This window comes from Acanthopagrus latus, chromosome 15 (genome assembly GCF_904848185.1).
Source record: "Acanthopagrus latus isolate v.2019 chromosome 15, fAcaLat1.1, whole genome shotgun sequence".
NCBI lineage: Eukaryota > Metazoa > Chordata > Actinopteri > Spariformes > Sparidae > Acanthopagrus > Acanthopagrus latus.
In genome coordinates, this window is record NC_051053.1 from 17,909,939 (window position 1) to 17,928,113 (window position 18,175).

At 40.1% G+C, this 18,175-nt stretch overlaps 1 long non-coding RNA gene across 1 annotated transcript in view; it reads right to left on the reverse strand.

Moving 5' to 3' along the window:
- Nucleotides 1-18,175, reverse strand: part of LOC119033555 — a 77,704-nt gene that overhangs the window by 7,544 nt on the left and 51,985 nt on the right. The window contains exon 3 of the long non-coding RNA XR_005079290.1: nt 8,601-8,712. This is a non-coding gene — a long non-coding RNA (uncharacterized LOC119033555). The remainder of the gene's footprint in view (nt 1-8,600; nt 8,713-18,175) is intronic.

Here is an 18,175-nt window from a genome sequence, read left to right on the forward strand (position 1 = left end):
AACTGGCAGGGCTGCAAGTAATGATTATTGTTTTTGTCGATTAATCTATTGATTTTTTTCTTGATTCATCTTTTAGCTGTTTGGTCCAAAACCCAAAGATATTCGGTTTACTGTCAGAGTGAAGAGATACGACAAGATTCACCCTTGATAAGCCGAAATCAGAGAATGTATTTCATTAAAAAAAAACTCAAATCAGTTGATCAACGATCATAATAATGGGCAAATAATGAAATAGGTGACAATTTATGGATTAAGGAAAAAACTAAACAAAAATCATGCTTCTATCGCATCCGTGCAATGTTATTCCTACTGCAATAATGTATCATCACTTTTTAAATTCTTATTTTCAAAAAACAGGTGATAAAATCTGAGATCATTTAGAGCAATACAGTTGTTTGCCATCTTTTAAAGATTCATTTTTAGAAAACAAAGTCTGTGGTAGACAACTGAAACCTCAACAGACCCATCTTATATTATACCGACAAATTTTTATTGAGACAAATCTTTCAGCTGAAGTTTTTCACCGGCTCTCTTCTGACGATGAATGTCTTTATCCTTCTTAATCCCAAAGGTGGACACGGTGATTAAAGACCTTGTGGGAAGAACAAAAAAGATAAATTACAGTCTTCCATTTATAACCCTGCCTCTTTCCTCACTCTGAGCCATTACACTCACCGCAGGCCAGACAAATTCCTCAGCTTCGGCGACGCTGTTAATCACTCTGTTAAGAGCTGCGGAGATGAATTAGTCGGCTGCCCTTTTTAAGCGAAGCACCACTTAGTTTCAGACTCGGAGCGAGACTGAAACGTGTTTTCGCAGCTACACGCTGAGAGGTTTTCTGATTCTTTTTCATCGGTCAGTCCCAGGATAAACTATCAGAAACCCAGACTTCACAGGTAAATTAAGAATTCTTTTGCAATTTTTAACAAATCCAAAAAGGCTCAAAAGAACACTGCTCAGCAGAGAAACACCTGCAGCAACATTTGAAACACAAGCTCAATAAGTTTCTCTGCAAGCCTCTCGTCTAAAAAGAGTATGACTGTAGGCTGCCCATTCGCTCCAGTGATCTCTCTCACTCAGGACAAAGACATATAACTTTGATGAATAATTTACTGAAGGGACAGGATTAACCAGTCTGATGGATGACTCGGCGCTTTGTCGTCGCTGCCTGATTAAGTGGATCTGCATTTAGCGCTCTCGGGGCAGTGTGTTAAACACCGTGGAGGACATTTATTGAACAGAAAGTGACGGGACGCTTTAAAAGCTTGTTACCACTCATGTGTTTCAAACCAAATCAATTCTGTTTACACGGTATAGTCCACGGTTACAATCAATTCTAATAAATAAATCTAATCAAATAAATATGTCTAATTATTTATTGGAAAATATGGCTATAACTCTCTTGGTCCAAATGTGCCGGAGCAACATTTCTATGTGATAGAAGTTTTAAATAAGACAGGAATGAGGAATAATTCAAGGGCAATGTGTGAATGTTTAATAAGACCATGTTTATCCAGGGATGTTTGGTCAGCCTCGAGTCAAAGATAATAAGGGCATTTTTACAGCCATGTTGCCACTAGTTTGTAGTTCGTTGCCATTTCTGTAGTCTTTTTGTAGCTGTCATTATTACAGTCTGAAATAATAGCAATAATACACCCCACATGGCCTTTCTTCACCTGTACCAGAAACATGGCATGGCATTGGTGTGTAATGCTATTAGGCAACTTCTGGGAACGTTTTGAGCAGCAACAACAACGTCAGCAGCTTCAGCAGCTTCTTTAAGAGCGATCGCCACAACGATTAGATGAAAGAATAACCTAGCATCATAAATGTAGCCTGGTAGCTGTTGGTATTCCAGTGGAGCTCCTCCCTGACACTCGCTCATTGTGTGCAGCCAGTTAAGTGTGAATACAAATTGCATTTCAGTGGAAGATCAGGGGTTACGCCATGGGTGCCTGACGCCTATTCATTATCAGTGAAAGGAGATTTGCCAGTTTGATGTATGAGTAGACGTTTTGTCTTGTCTTCCCTTTATGATTAAGTAGAAACCTGCATCAGCATTAGGCCGGTTTAAGAGTACTCGGCTGTATGTATTGGCTGGAGATCAAAGGTGACTCGAGCAGCGACTCATCGCCCTGACAATCCTCTGTTTCACAGAAAGCTATCTGAGTCATACACCTGAACCGAATGCTGCTCTTGCTACCTACTATACACTCTACTTATCAAGTACATCTCGGCTAATGCAGTAACTCCCGCCTTCGTGAGGGTTATGGTGTTCAAAGAGGTGTTGAGCTTGTTTTAGAGAGATGTAGATTCAACATTATGGCCATTCTGTGGTGCTGACTATACAATGTTATGCTGAGAGGAGTTTCTGATATTTATATTAATATATACACAGTATATTTCAACAGCACTTCAAAGTACAGCACTGAATTAACAGTCTAAAACAGCTTCAACAACATTGAACATTATGACCTGATGGCTGTTGTATAAGACCTGTTTGAAAGTCAGTCGCAGTAAATGGTGTCTGGTGTTCATGTTTTTGTGTTAATTTGAATGGCCAGGAGAGCTTAGATGTAATCATTATCAACAATAATTTACAATAATTTGAGTTTTGCATTGCATCAAAGCAGTCACGACAACAGCGAGGGGCTGAGGAGGGACAGATAACACCCAGAGCTCCCTTTACTCACTACATTTTGTGAGTTGTTGAGTTAGGAGGAACTCTATAATCATTGTGTAATGCTTTGGATCTCAAATTCTTATTTTTTTCAAACATTAAATCCTTTTTATTTATTTGTACAAAAAGGATAGAGCGGGGAAGTGAGATGTGATCACAAGTGGCCACTCCAGATGCCTGTCGAAACACGTGAGCTGTCTCCTTCTGATTGGATCACCGGCCAGGAATGAACAGCGTCATAGTCCATAATAATGCAGTGTAGCAGTGTACATAAGCGTATAGAACCCAGATCTGCTTGATAATTGAAGGCATTTATAATTTTTTAACTTTCAGCACCGCTAGTTCCCATGTCCACGGTTAAAATAAGTCTGGACACTCGAACAATAAGAAATAAAGACACTGCAGAGTGAAAAAGCAGATGAAATGTAGCAACTTCTTATACATGAAGAAGTAACAACTGGCCTACCATCATACACATAGCTCGCTTGTTGACTGCAACCTGCAACATGTGCTGCCGTGTTAACACCCTGAAAGCAAACCAACATTTAAAACATACTCACTGATCCTTTGAGATCAAATGAAGTAAAAGCTGCCTACAGCTGCACAGAGAAACCACAAAGAACATTTAACGTGGTCTGTTTATCAAAGGTTCAAAAACAGCCACTCACGTTAAAAAAGCCTGTGAGCATCGAGCTGTTGTTGCGACATACAAGCTGACAGATAATTCTCCTCGTTACCCATTTTGTGACTGTAGTGAGAACAATGCATGGTCTCTTCTTCTGTTCTCTAACATGGCTGCAGATCAATTAAAGAAAATAAGTGGTGCGGCTCGGAGGGTTAAAACTGATTAAAGATAAGTTTCTTTGGTTTAAGGATGTTCGTTGGATAAAATGTTGGAAATTAATGTTTTCTGCAAAGCACTGCCGCATTTATTTTGTCCATGTCTTAAGCTACAATATTGACATTTCAACCGATGACGAGTTCATGACATGAGATCCATGTCAGGAGGTAGAGATGATGTTGGTGGAATTACAGTAAAGGCAGTTCGAGACTGCGTTTCAACATTTGTGTGACGTCCCTGGATATCTTAAAGGAAACCTCCTCCATCAAACTTCCAGCCATGTTTGAGGAAACAAAAACTAACAGTCAGTGACATCTTCAGCCTAAACCCTAACCAAGTGTTTGTTTGTTTTTTTGCCTCAACCTAGCCAGACCTAAAATTGAAAATGCAGAAACAAAAGCTTCTGTGTGCTTTGCAGAAATGTACATCACCAACATTTATTCTGGTGACTCGGTTCCGGTCTATTTTTTCTCTCTGCTGGTATCAGTTGTGTCACCTTTTTAAAGTTTCAGCAGGATCTGCTTAGGGGCAAAAGTTATTTATTTCACTGGTCTTGCTGCTTTTGTAAATTCAAATGTGGAAAGAGTTATGAAAGGGAGAAACTTGTAGGAACAGGCATTGTGACTTCCAGCGACTGCTGAACTCTTCTACAGTTGAAGTTTACACACAGGGCACATCTTACTCACTATCAAAGCTAAAAAAAAAAGAAAAAAGAAAAAAATGTATTCATCACAAACTTGACAGATGCCGCAATTCAACCTGCATCTTCATTTTCCAGAATATGTTCCACGTATCTGTCTAAAATAAACATCATCCCTACACGCCACACAATTTTTATTTTGTTGAAAAATCTCCTGTGCCTCCCATTTCCTTCTGATGAGATGCACACAGTGACCAATTACCCTTTCATGGGCCAATTTCTTTCATAAGACACTTTGACATGCCAGAGTAAGAAAGGCACGCTAATCACGGCTGCTTCAGTTTCACACTGCCAATAGAAGAGAGCCGTCATTAAAGTTATTAGTAACACCTGTGCTCCTCCTGCCATAACAATGTCCAAATGTTTTCAGTGGAGGAGTTGAGTATTCAAAAGTTGGAAACCTATCGTTTGAGGTGGACAAAGTTGGCAGGATGAAAGAAATTACTTCTCAGCTGGAGCGAGAGGCTCACGCTCTATTGGACGCTGCTCTGACTTTCACATTTCATGGGAAGAAGGAGCTCATGTGCTGACCGAAGAGATGGACGTGGAGATAAAAATGAGTGAGCCGAGGAAGAACAGAAAAAAGAAAGGTGATACATTTACCACAAATTGGGACGTGCACACACACACACACACACACACACGTACAAACAGCTGTAAAAACAAGTCGATGAATGGAGGCTCTTTGGCACAAGACTTTTTAAGAGGGAAATTTTTACATCTGCTGCTTTTGTGCTCTGCCATGTGTGTGTTTGTGAGTGTGTGTGTGCCTTTGGCCAAGTGGCCGAGTCCAGACTGAGCACAGGGAAGATGACTGGAAACACGCTGCACTTTCAGTTTCAACTCAGCTGACACACGGATGCACACGGGCTGTCACGCACCCACACTCAAGAAAATTTGTTACAGATAAGTGACGTCGCTTTCAGACAAAATCTTCAACAACAATTCACCCAATTTATTGACAAAATATGTTAGTTGCTACTCCCCTTTAGAAAAACAGGAAAAACGTTTCTGATCCGACGCCTCTATCGACAGGGAGACAGTATTTCTCTGTGCATTTCAAAACTATTAAAAAGCAGCGTTGAAACATCAGTCTCCTAAACGACTGAAGTGGATGAGAACTTGCTTTAAAACATATAAAATGGCTCCATAGTTCAAGTTTTTGGAAGTCTCAAGATCCCGAATTGATCCCCAAAGACACTGTTTCCATTCTGAAGTGCAGTCGAGCTCATACACCCACTTCAGATGGGATGTGTGCTAATGTGCTTAGCAGCTACAGTGAGGATTTCAGTTTTAAAAAAGGATATTAAAATAACGTCTTTTCAAATCAGTGTGGGGTCTCTGGGATCCTAGACACTTAGATTACACCATGCAAGCTGTATGAAGCCATTTCAAGTTCACCACCTACTTCAGTTGTTGTAGGAGGAGAATGCTGCCTCACTGTTTTGTGGACTATGATACTTCACCCGACTTTCCACCTGCAGGGTGCATAAATAATGACTGAACTTTCATTTCTGGGTTCATTGTGTTTCAGGTTTTGGTAACTGCTACAAGTCAGGGGACCTGTTTGGCAGATATAGAGTAAAATCAATTAGATTAGGGAATGATTGTGATCATGATTTTAAAAAACAGGGAACCAGCTGACAAACTTTTTTTTTTTTTGGCCTCATTCATCCACAATCTTAAATATCACTCATTTGTTTTCTATAAAGCAACATTAAATCCTCCTTAAGCGGTTGCGTAACCGTGGAGAATGACTTTTAATGAAGCACACTGATGCAAGAATACATAAAGGTCAAAGTGGAATAATGTTCTCATCTGAAAGTAATAATTACTCATCATGCCTTCAGTAAGACCATAATTGCCAAGAGTCTGAGGAAGACAGACGTGAGATTGAAATGTAGCATTAATCGTCTCACTCTGACATGCTGTTATTGCAAATGTTCCAAAAAACTGACAGAAAAACATGACGCGTGCTCACAATCTAATAACAGTGATGACGGTGTAAACATGTTGTGACCAGTCGAATCAGGGAACTCAAGATACTGAAGGTTTACTGAGACAACAGTTATACAAAGTTAATGTTCCTAAAAAAAAACTGAACATTAAAGTCACAAAAAAAAACACGTGACAGTGAAGCCTGCAGGGCTCTTCAAAGTTCCAAAATGTATGACAATAAGGTGATTCCAGGCTAAAATCAGAATTTCCTTACTGCTAAATCAGATTGTAGGGGATAATTTAATAACATCATTCACTTCAGGCATAATACATGGCCAATTGCAATATTGTTCCAAGTAATTATGACTTTAAGATCTCTGACAATATTTAAGTTTTCTCATAAATTATCATCCTTGTTATTCTGTGAATTACCACCCTCCCCCTGCTCCGTACGTTTATTTTCACCTGCAGTGTCCTTACCACTCCCTAGTTTATAGGCGCTGTACGTCTGGCAACCCCATTAGTACAGACAATGAGTGTGAACCTTGTGTTTTACTTGCTTGATGCAGCATGACACCACCGTCACGTTGAGGTTTTCTAAATGCTTCGTCAGCTGCTGATATGAGCTGCTACAGCTCTTGGCTCTTGCTTTTCGCCTCCGTTTCCAGGCAGTCTCTCGTTCTCTGATATATAAAAGACCAAGCACACAATCACACGAGAGCTTCTGGTGTTGGCACTTGGATTTTTTTTTTTGCCCCAGCTGACATCATGACACTTATACTATTGATCATTAGGACTGATGGATGGATGGACTCCACTTTAGCAAATTAATCTGAGTTGCTGCAGCTGCACTCACTGTCAGCCCGCGTTAGAGGCTGGAGGGAAATGGTATGTGAGGGAGGAGAGAGGAGGAGGGAGGATGTGGCATAGATTTTGGTTAGGTGTTAACAGAATATTACAATTTGGATGGTTTGTTTGCTCATTTGAAGGCAAACACCCCCCCCCGATGCAGTGAAGAAGGGAAAAAAAAAAAAACTGACAGAGTGGAAAAGTAATAATTTACAACGAAAAATGTCCGCGTGCGATGTTGCAACAGTCACAGAGTCGCCTACACATCAGTGCTGCAAACACACCAAAGCAAGCTGACAATATGTTCATGTCAGCCCCTCTTTAAACCAGGGTTCGAATAAGATTTTGCTGTAGACCGCACATTCAAATTGTTACAAATATTCCCCTCTATCTACAACTCGAAGAGCTGTGATCGAATCTGGGACAAATTTAATGACACAGATCCGATGTCACTATGAGTTTAGCGTTTAGCCTCACAATCCTTTTGCTTTTGTTATGTCCCAGTACTTTTGTTGCTTCCATTACTTCTGAGCCACGTTATTATCCATCCAACCCAAGTTCTCACGAGACCTGGTTGCATCCTCTATGCTTGACTCAAAGTGTTTCCTCCCATGGCTTTGTCAAAGTCTGTTTTGAGCTGGGTTTTTTTGCAGGTAATCACACGAACCAGTCCGGCCTCTCTCCCGGTCTTCTGCTGCTCCTCTCGGCGTCACATCCTTCGGAGAAGCTCTTGGCCGCAAGGGTGGTCTCTGGAGTTTGAGTCGAGCATAGAGAACACCACCGGGTCTTGTGAAAACAGAGGGATCCATAATAAAGAGGCTACGAAGCAGCAGAGGGGAAGAAAAGTATTGTGATGTGACTCATAATTTATAGTGAGAAAACACAAAAGATATTGCGAGGTAACACAAAAGAAATCCTGAAAAGATTCTTATGGGGCTCCATAGAATACATAACTGGATACAGATCCAGTTCTAAGGCCATGACGTGTAAATGGGTGTGTGTTGTTCCAGTACAGCACTGTGGGCCTGCTGGTTAACAATCAAAAAACATTCACAGGCAACTGCTGCAGAAATGTCAATTTTGTTGAGTCTGGTGTCTTCCTTAAAGGCACGCAGAAGGAAACAAACACTACACAAACACCCTGCTGTAACCTGCATACAGAAACTGAGAGACTGTGTGGGAGGATTTTTTTGTACACTACATTTTTTGTTTTTCTAAATGCAGGTTTTTGAAGATTTAGGACAAGTGTCGCACACTCGACAGGACCAGTGAAGTTCTCCTGACCTTCAGCATTTACTGATTAAAAAAAGATTAACCACAAAAAGAGAACTCGAGCAAAGCTGTAGTAAGAATAATTAAGAAACTGCATCAATGTGGGTTGAACACTTCTTACAGAGAGCTAGAAACGATATCTCGCTGTTTCTGCTGCTGCAATGTCAGATACTGTTACTGCTGGTCAGGAGCTCCACATGTTGGAGCAGCTGATTCAGCGGGAATCATTTTGGATTCAGTCACATAAACATGTTTGATTTTATCAACAAGGCTCTGATAAGACTGCCAGTACAGTAGTTTATAAATGTGTTGACTCCTACCGGATGAGCTGCGCTTAGGTGGTTTCCCCACCGGCTGTCAGGATGGGTGAATGTGGTGGAAACCTGCCTGATAGTCCTGTGGTGAAGCAGTTTCTCAATCCTGCGCCTCAGCCTACAAAAGAAAGAAAAATCCCCATCATTAAGCCATAATACAGCACGAAAATACATTCATTTTTTTTTTTACATACAGAGTTCTTTAGCAACTTATCATCCGAGCCCACTGGAAGTATTTTTCTTAACCTTATGGAAAATCATCTCAGAGGCTGAAAATATGATCAGTGGACATGTACAGATAGATTGATTTGTAAACTGATATTTAGAGCTATTGTACATTTTCACTCAACTGAAAATCTTGGTGTCAAAAGTCCAAATTTGAGTCTGCAGATTCACATTATTCAGCCCTGACAGGCCATTACTTATGGAGTGTAACCAATGGGATATTTTTGTGGGCGGGGCACTTAGCGGGTGATGACAGATGGCGTGATCAGAGCAGTGCATTTTAAAATTAATTCTTTTCATCATCAATACGGCAACGAGCTTGCCAAGCAGCCACCCACAGCTTGAGTCACACCACTGGATATTGTTAAGGACAAGTAGAGACATTTTTTAAGGCAAGAAAACCAGGTGTTTTGTTTTTTTTGTTTTTTTTTAAGGACACCAGGGGATATTTTCCTTTTTTTTGTGGAAATCAGACCATCTCATTCTGTGATTTTGAACCAAACCCTGATATTTCCCTCGCCCTGACAAACTGATTCTGGTGCATAAACATAACCAGAGTATGCTAAACATAAAGCTGCGACACAAGAAAAAGCTTGAACATATCTGGGGTTTTGCATAAATTTACTTAGCTCACATTCATTCTGGCGATCAGGTTGGGCAGAAAGAAATGACTGATTCAGATCTTTGAAAAATCTTCTTTTCTTCGACCCTTTAACCCTTTTTTATCACATTCACCGAGTGGCACAAGTTAAAACCGGTCTCTGATGTGATAAGATCAAACCCGGAGAGCCGAGACATGCACACAACAGCAAAATGCAAACAGCGTTTTTTTGTTTTTTTGTTTTTTTGTTTTTTTTTTTGCCATAGCCTTCATCTGGTTCTGATTATGTTCTGTAACAGGACTGAAGCATCCACTGTGCTGGTATGCACTGTTAATCATACCAGCGTGAGTGACAACGGGTGTGTGACAGCTTTCCTCATAACTCCGGTGAGCTCCAACACAGCACAGTTGAGTCACGACACACTGACTCCATCCCCATCAACTCCCTGCTCCCTCTCGTTGCTTCCCATCTCCCCCTCTTGTCTCCACCCTGTGAGCCACCAGCTGCCTGGACAGCTCCAACTAGCAAGATACCAGATTAACAGATAAACATTCCTGTAAATATATTGCCAACAAGATAAAAGATTTCCATAACTTATCAAATTAACGTCTGCACAATTTTGTTTACACATCACATTGTCACTCTGCTGTTTTAAGAAATGAGAACATTTCAAGCTTGCCTGAAATCTCTCTCTGATGTTCTAATTTCCTTTGGAGCAACCCGACTCATTAATGTCTCTATATAATCAGTGGAGTACACACACACACACACACACACACTCACACTCACTCAGAACGCTCTTATTGAGAAATACCCGTTTCCGTGCTGAAATTTCTAATCATGTGCATATACAGGGCGGAAAAGGTGTCAAACCGTGTTTACACCCGGCAAATTCTTTCTCACAGAAAACTGAATTGACCCCATTTCCACAGCAGCGCAGAGTTTTCTTCTTGTATGTGAGATAACAAGATGCCCTCTCGACTGGTAACAATCGTCTCTCACGTGTTAACCACTGAAAGATGCTGGATGACTACGTCTCGTTTCATAATAAGAAAGAACATACGTGTCAAATGTGTTTCATAAATCTGCAGCATCGGTGAAAGACTAAATTCATCTAGAATTTGTCATTTTATAGTTACTGCAATATCTTTTTAATTTTATTTTATGATTTATTCACCCTGATAAGTTAGAATCTGACCCGGTGACACACATTAAGAATAATCATAATAATCAGATGGTCAGTTAGGGTTAATATGGGTTGGGGTTGTTCAGTATTAAATCCAGTTAAAGGATAACTTCAGCAATTTTACACACTGAAATGTGCTTGCAGGTCTTGGGAGTACTATTGCATATGTAAAAAAGAAGTTGTATGAAGTCTTTTGTGGCTCTAGAAAAAGCTGTATGTAAGCTACTAGAGTGCCTCCAGTGATTTCACTCGGAGGCTAAGTTGCATTGTGGGTAATGTAGGCACGGTGTTTTGCACTCCTGTAACACTGTTGGACCGATTTTGGACAGTTTAAACACTGAAAATTGATACAACAGAACAACGCATACTTCTTTTTCAAAAATCTGGAGCCACATTACCCACAATGCAACTTATGCACTGAGTGACATCACTAGAGGACACTTATCACATTACATGCAGCTTCACTAGGAGCCACAAAAAGGATTTTCACACTACTTTTTTCACAAATGCAGTACTCCCCAAAACCTGTAAACACAATTTAAAGTGCAACATTTGTGGAGTTAGATGTCCCTTAAAAAGATCCTTGAGCTATGTTTGATAACAGAGAAATGTCTTGAAAAACAAAGACATCTGCTTCTGCACCTCACATGTGGCAAAACTTTCTTTGAAATCTGTGAACAGGTTTTCAAGACATCCCACTAAGAGAACTGAAAAAAACGTGCCCTGAAAGCAATGTAGGTAAAACTACACGCTGACGAGGAAAACAAAGTTTAACCCCTTAACGTCTCTGCACGTTTCAAACCAGGTTTTGGAGTGTCTTTTTTTTTTCGGTCATGTTTCTCACAGTAAAAGCTCACTCGCAGCTCTACATGTGTATCGTTCCACACATGATGCAACGTCTGAAAAGCCATCCCCCACACACGAGACAGATGCACAGAGGCCTTTGTGTGGGAAGCATTTTCACTGAACCTGAAGCCTGTTTGTCTGTGTGAGACAGACAGACGCTGAAAGAAGATCTGACGTGGGTGGTCAAAATTTTTCAACTGTCTCACCTCTTATCTTTCACTTTTAAAAAGGATGTTCATTTCAGCATTATTTATGCACTTTTACACCTTGAATTTTGTGCTACTGCAGTGGCGATTTTTGTTCGAGGATTCAAAACAAACGCGTCGTTACAAAACATACATTTGTATCACGTTCATCCTCAGTCTGTCTTGCATCTTTTTCGGACATTTCGGAGCATCACATGTTCTTTTGACACCACAAATCCTGTGACACTCCAGGTTGTTTTCACCTCTTTCTGTCTCCCTTTCTGTCGGTGTCAAGTTTTCTTCTTCTTTTCTCTCTCTGGGTTTCTTCTTCCCACACTGTGTTGTGAACAGACAGTCATGTGATGAAACAACAACTCTGCCTGGGGGTCTCTGTCTGCACCGGCTCACACTGCACTTTGCATTTCAATGACTTAACCTTGAACTGTACATGCACATTACCATATTCTCAATTAACCTTCAGTTGAAACCGGAGCTCTCGTCCTGAATTGACCTCTTGGCAACAGAAAAACTACAAAAACACATCCAAGTCACGTAACATTTTAAGATGTGAGCCGTTGGTGTGTTCTCACAGCGCTGCAGGGTTAGTCAGCGTGATTCATGATGATGGGAGAGGAGAAAGACGAGCGGACTATTGTTCAGTTTACACTTGAAAACTGACCTCCAAAACATCTGCCAGGTACTGCTAATGATGTCATGTAAAAGCTTGATCTCTAAAAGTGGCATTGCGTTCATCCAAATTAGCACGCACTTTGCCAATAACTACATTTGTGCACTAGGGCTTTTTATTTTATCCCTCTCCAGCCTCACAAATGTGCTGCGTCAACCTTTCTGCTACCGTTTGAACTGAGCATAAAAGCTTCACACAGGATGGATATATCACAGAGACATGTTGGATTACAAACTCCGGTTGCGTGATTCAGCTATGTATGAAGCTAGCGAGCAAGGAAGTGATTAACGGAGCTTATCAGAAAGACTGGAGGCAAGAGAAAGCTGCTCGCATGGCTCTGTCCAAAAGTGAACGACTGTATAACACAGCTTGACATTTAGTTGGAATCAACAACAAGTTAACCAATCTGGTCTAATACAAGGACGGGATGGTAGAGTTGAGATAGTATCATTCATCAAGTCTTTAGAAAAGCACAACTTGTTTATGCTTCTACTACAACAAGCGAAAAATCCTGAATAAGTGGAAAAAGAAAAACAAAGACCAGATCAGAAGCACCTGACCGAGGGCTGTTATATCATCATGCAGAGAAGCCACCTGTTGAATCTGAGGTGATATAGTGTCAAATGTTGCACAGAAAAATTACCACAAGTGCACGTTGTTCCAAACGAGACACGTGCTGAAGAGGACTTGTCCTTTTCAACAGTGAACTGAGCCTGCGACCGAGCAGAGAAAGAGAGGCCTCCAGTAAAAATAGCATGTAGGCTGGTAAACAAAGCGGCTTTAAAAAGGAAGTGAGAGGTTCAATATCAGTGAGCTGCTGAGGCGGCAGAGCACAGGGAAAATCCAGTCGATATGTTTCAATTCTCAGTACCTGGCCGACTGTGGCGTGTTTACATTTGAGGTTCCTATACAGGTCACTGGCAGTGACTACGATAGAAGAGTGATCACTGCAACAAAGGAAACGAGTGATGAGCCACCCTGACTCAAACCAAAGAGGTGACTAATATTCCTGGGAACCTGTGAGGATCAACATCAGTGTGAACAAAATCTCATACGACCCAGGGCAATGATTCTTATCGGTATGCTGCTAATGTCTGTTGACGTTATCATCACCACTAAACTTTTCCTCTAATGTGCTCTCACACACAGCACCATCAACAGAACAGAGCAGATGAAACAAGCTCACAGACAACATATAACACTATTGCTATTACTATTACTTGATCATGAATCCAAATAGCTGAACTTGAAGCTGCACCTGAGATTTACTGTGGTATTGCACACAACTGTGCACTGCACTTGCAAACTTGTGTGAAACAGATAAGAAGTACATTTGTCAAAATTGAATCAACAGAAGCTGAAATCAGCCCAGTTGCCCACATAAAATGTTGGCAGTTAACCTTTGTGTAAACCACCGATACATTCTTTCACCATACTGACATTTCTACAAAACCTTTCGTATGTGCACATTTTTGATCCTTGACTTTGCTGCCAAGCCAGTGGCAGCAGATCAGACTGCATTTCAAGATATGTATGCAAACATGACAACACTGCATATTTTCAAAGAGACATCAGGACGTTTTACAACTACATTTTTGGCAACAGAAAACATTCTTCTTTTAAGTCAGGATATCCTACAGCCATGTTTGTGGCAAACAAAGCAAATATTTGAAGTTAAACCACAATCTTTTCCTAACCTTTAGCAAGTGGTGTTTTGTGCCTAAACCTCACCAGAGCACATGGATCTACATGGATCCTACATTTCCCATAATGCAATTGAAAAATGTCTTCCTGTTAAAAGTGCAATATGTAAGAATAGGCCACCTTGTCTGTTCGCGTACTCACAACAAATAATGTTGGGCTCAGGCTGCAAAATATGTATGTCTCAAGTTTGTTATTGTGTCAGATGAGGTTATTATAGAGTCATAAATTTTTGTTGTGAGATGAAAAAAACAGCCTACATGTTGGTACCCAACCAATCAAAGCGTGCATCTCTCTTGCCCTATGTGATGTCATCAGGATGTTGCTGCTAGCAACCGTTTTTGGGAAACAACGATGTAAGCAAACAATGTCACTGACGCGGTCTGAAAGACGACTCGGAACTCGAACATTTCTGAGTTAGTCATTAAGGTCAGTAATGACGGAACAGAATATGACCGGCCCCCTTGGTTCAGTCCAACTGTGCCTGTATGACACCAGTCAACAATGATATGTCATAGTGCTCCCACGGTTGCCATGGTTACTAGATTAGACAGCCAAGTTTTGGGAGGATGCTGGTTGTCAACTCTGAGCCCTGTCATCAGAACCACTTCACACCAGTTTTAAAACTGACACGCGCAATGTTCCACATGAACAATGATCACACACACAGACGGTGTGTGTATGTGCGTTTGACTTTGAATGGATGTGAAGAGCTCTGTAAATACTGATAACATGGATGTGTTAATAATTAATCATGGGGACAGGTGAGTGTTGTTGACACGGGTGCTGATATTTTCAACGTTTGAAGAGATTTGACCTCGAGGATTCAGTTGATCCACTGTTGTCATTTCTGTCTTCTCTTGTTCAAAAACAGATTAATTGATTCAGAAAATCTGAGCATTAACTCGGTCATATTATTGGGCTCCATCATCTGATAATAAGGGAGACTTGATTTGATTGTGTTCTCTGCAAAACTATAAATTACTTCAGGGAAAATGTACGTAAAATGAGGAAACCATGTCACTCTGACAGGATGAAAGTAGTATTTCCACTCATGTAAGCAGTTTGACATAAAACTAAAAAATGAAGCATTGAAAATTGACATGAATATAGTTGTTATTTGCAGAATAGAGACATCCAAAACGTGTTATTTATTCCCCAGAACTACAGCAAACTAGAACCTCTGCCAAGGCCCAGTAGTCCCCTTTAATTCAGTCAAGGTAATCAAATATCCTATTTGTAAATGTATAACAACTGATAAAAGACGTATAAAAACGTATTTAAATCCTTTGCTTGATTTTTTATTCATCCAGATCCATGCATTATTCCCTGAGAAATAACAGAAAATGAGAATCAAAACTATTTCCTGAAAACAAATATTATTCAGGAAAAAAAGGAAGTGCTTAAAACAGAAGGCCAAGGGTCTCGAGGGCCCCAAACCGAATGAAAACATAGATAAATATGAACTTGCTATAAAGAGCATTAATTAAATTTTAGTCATAAAAGGTCAACAACACGGTGGTAAAGCTTCAAATAAGGCTGCCTCATAGTTCCTGAAAAGTTACTTGTGAAAGATGTGAGGCTTTTACTTGATGTCAGAGCATCGCGTCTGTGCTCAGTGACTCCTACAACATGAAACAAACAGCACCTCTGCTGGCCGGAAAGGCTGAAAATCTTGTCATGTGCCTCAAATGACGATAAACAGTCTGATTTGAATGTGTAAATGTCAGTCGGGACAGACAGACAGACGATGAGCAGTGAGAAGAGGGAACAAGCGCTTTCACACGTTCACGTGCATGCAAATATATACATACATAGTGCTGAACACACACAACCTATATTTTAGCACATTGCATATAGTGACACAAACTGTATACACACATGCAGGCGGGTGAAGAATGAAGGAACAGAATCATAGTTTGTGAGGACAGTCACAGTGCTGATTCTGCAAATCAATAAAACTCTTCTGAGGGCATCAACACTATTGTTCTATATGATGTGCTTCGATGATGGCCTCCAGTAAATGTGCTCTTTTTAAACTTAAACGTCACCATTTCTTACTGGTTGTTAAAAACATGCCATTGTTTTGTTCAAATCACAGCAAATCTGTGACTGTTTGGAGGTACAGCTTCATCTCACTGTGTCAAAATGTGTACATAAAAAAACAGTATATGAGAAATATCATCAAAACAATCAGCTGGTGCTGGGTACATTTTTTTAAACCAGGGGATTTAATGTGTAGTTTAGTTTCTCAAGATATTCATGCAGCCTTTCCGTTCATTTCACCCGTCTGTATATGCAGATAACCAAGAACACACATGCCCAGCCAGAAATTAACATACACCTCACACACACACACACACACACACACACACACACACACACACACACACACACACACACACCACAGTACAAAATGTTATACATGTACACAGAGTTGTTCCCCTCACAAATAATTGCACACATAGCTGCGAGCACATACGGTAATAGTATGACAAGTAATAATTACATAGGTACACATACTGTACACACACACACACAGACGCACACACACACAGTCTGTAACAAACAGGCACATTACACATGTCATACACACAGATGACAATATGTACATGTACACACACCTGCAGACAACCAAACAGTAACAGAACCACATTTACGATTAGAAATAAATGCACATATTCACAAATGCACTCAGTGGTCGTATAATTACTTACTGGTATACATACTATACACACAGCAACACACACACACACACACACAGTCAAGTATATGTACAAACAGCTGTAAATACTGTACAAATAAATTCACACAAGGTAAACAGTGAACACATGCAACTGCATGCACACTCATTAAAAGTATGAGTAGTAATACAATGACATAGGCACACATGCTATACACACAAATAGCTTATAGTAAATATGGAAAAAGGACTATATAGGGACATTATAAAAGAAAACACACGCACAAGCTGAGAGAAATCATGTGCCGAAGAACACTGTACACTGTTGACAAATGCACATAGCAGTACATTAGAAGTAGCAACAGGACTACATACAGTAAACACGTGACTACATAGTACACACAAAAGGCACATGACACACATAAAAACACTGTACTCACACACACAGCACATACGTTCAGCAATTGACTCACACACTGACATGGTCATTCTGTGTATCTATCTAATCTAGTATACACATATAGTCTAAAAGGACATACACAAAGATGTAGAGGCGCATATGTTTATAATTAGATATTACATATATAAATAAACTGTAAGAAGATACACACTGAGAAAAATGTGTACATGTGCACACGCACAACACTGCAAGTACACACGTGCAACAACAAATGTACACAGTCACAAAAACAAGTGGATATACACACACAGTGCATACAAACATAGAAACAGAGGCACATGTGTAAGAAGACACAAACATACAGTATGTACGTGTATACATTATAATACATTCACACCAATACTGCACGTGATCACTTAACTGCAACAGTACACACACATCCAGCAGAACCACACACAAGTAGATGTAGGTTGATGCTTGGTGATAAAAAGCATAATAATAATAATAATAATAATGATAATAATCATCATCATCATCATCATCATCATCATCATCTACATACGTACAGTTATATGTAGTCAACATATAGACAGTAAGGTGGCAGATGTAAAAATATAAAAACTGTTTATACTGCACACACTAGTAGAACCACATACACAGGAACCATGTAAAGACACACACATACACACTGATAAATATATGTAGACATAGACACATGTACATGTACATACATTCCCACACAACATAGCAGTTGTAATATTATCTACAATAAGTGCAAACACATTTGCACACTTACTGTAAAAAATACACAAATACATGTATATGCAAAATAATACTGTAAAAACAAATAATTGCAGATAGACACACACATTCAACAACCAGCTAGTAAAATACAGCCACATATACAATAACACACACACACACGCACGCACATACGCACGCACGCACGCACGCACGCACGCACGCACACACACACACACACACACACACACACACACACACACACACACCAGTAATATGTTCACACACGGGCTAGTAGCAGTAATCATATCAAAATATGCTCAT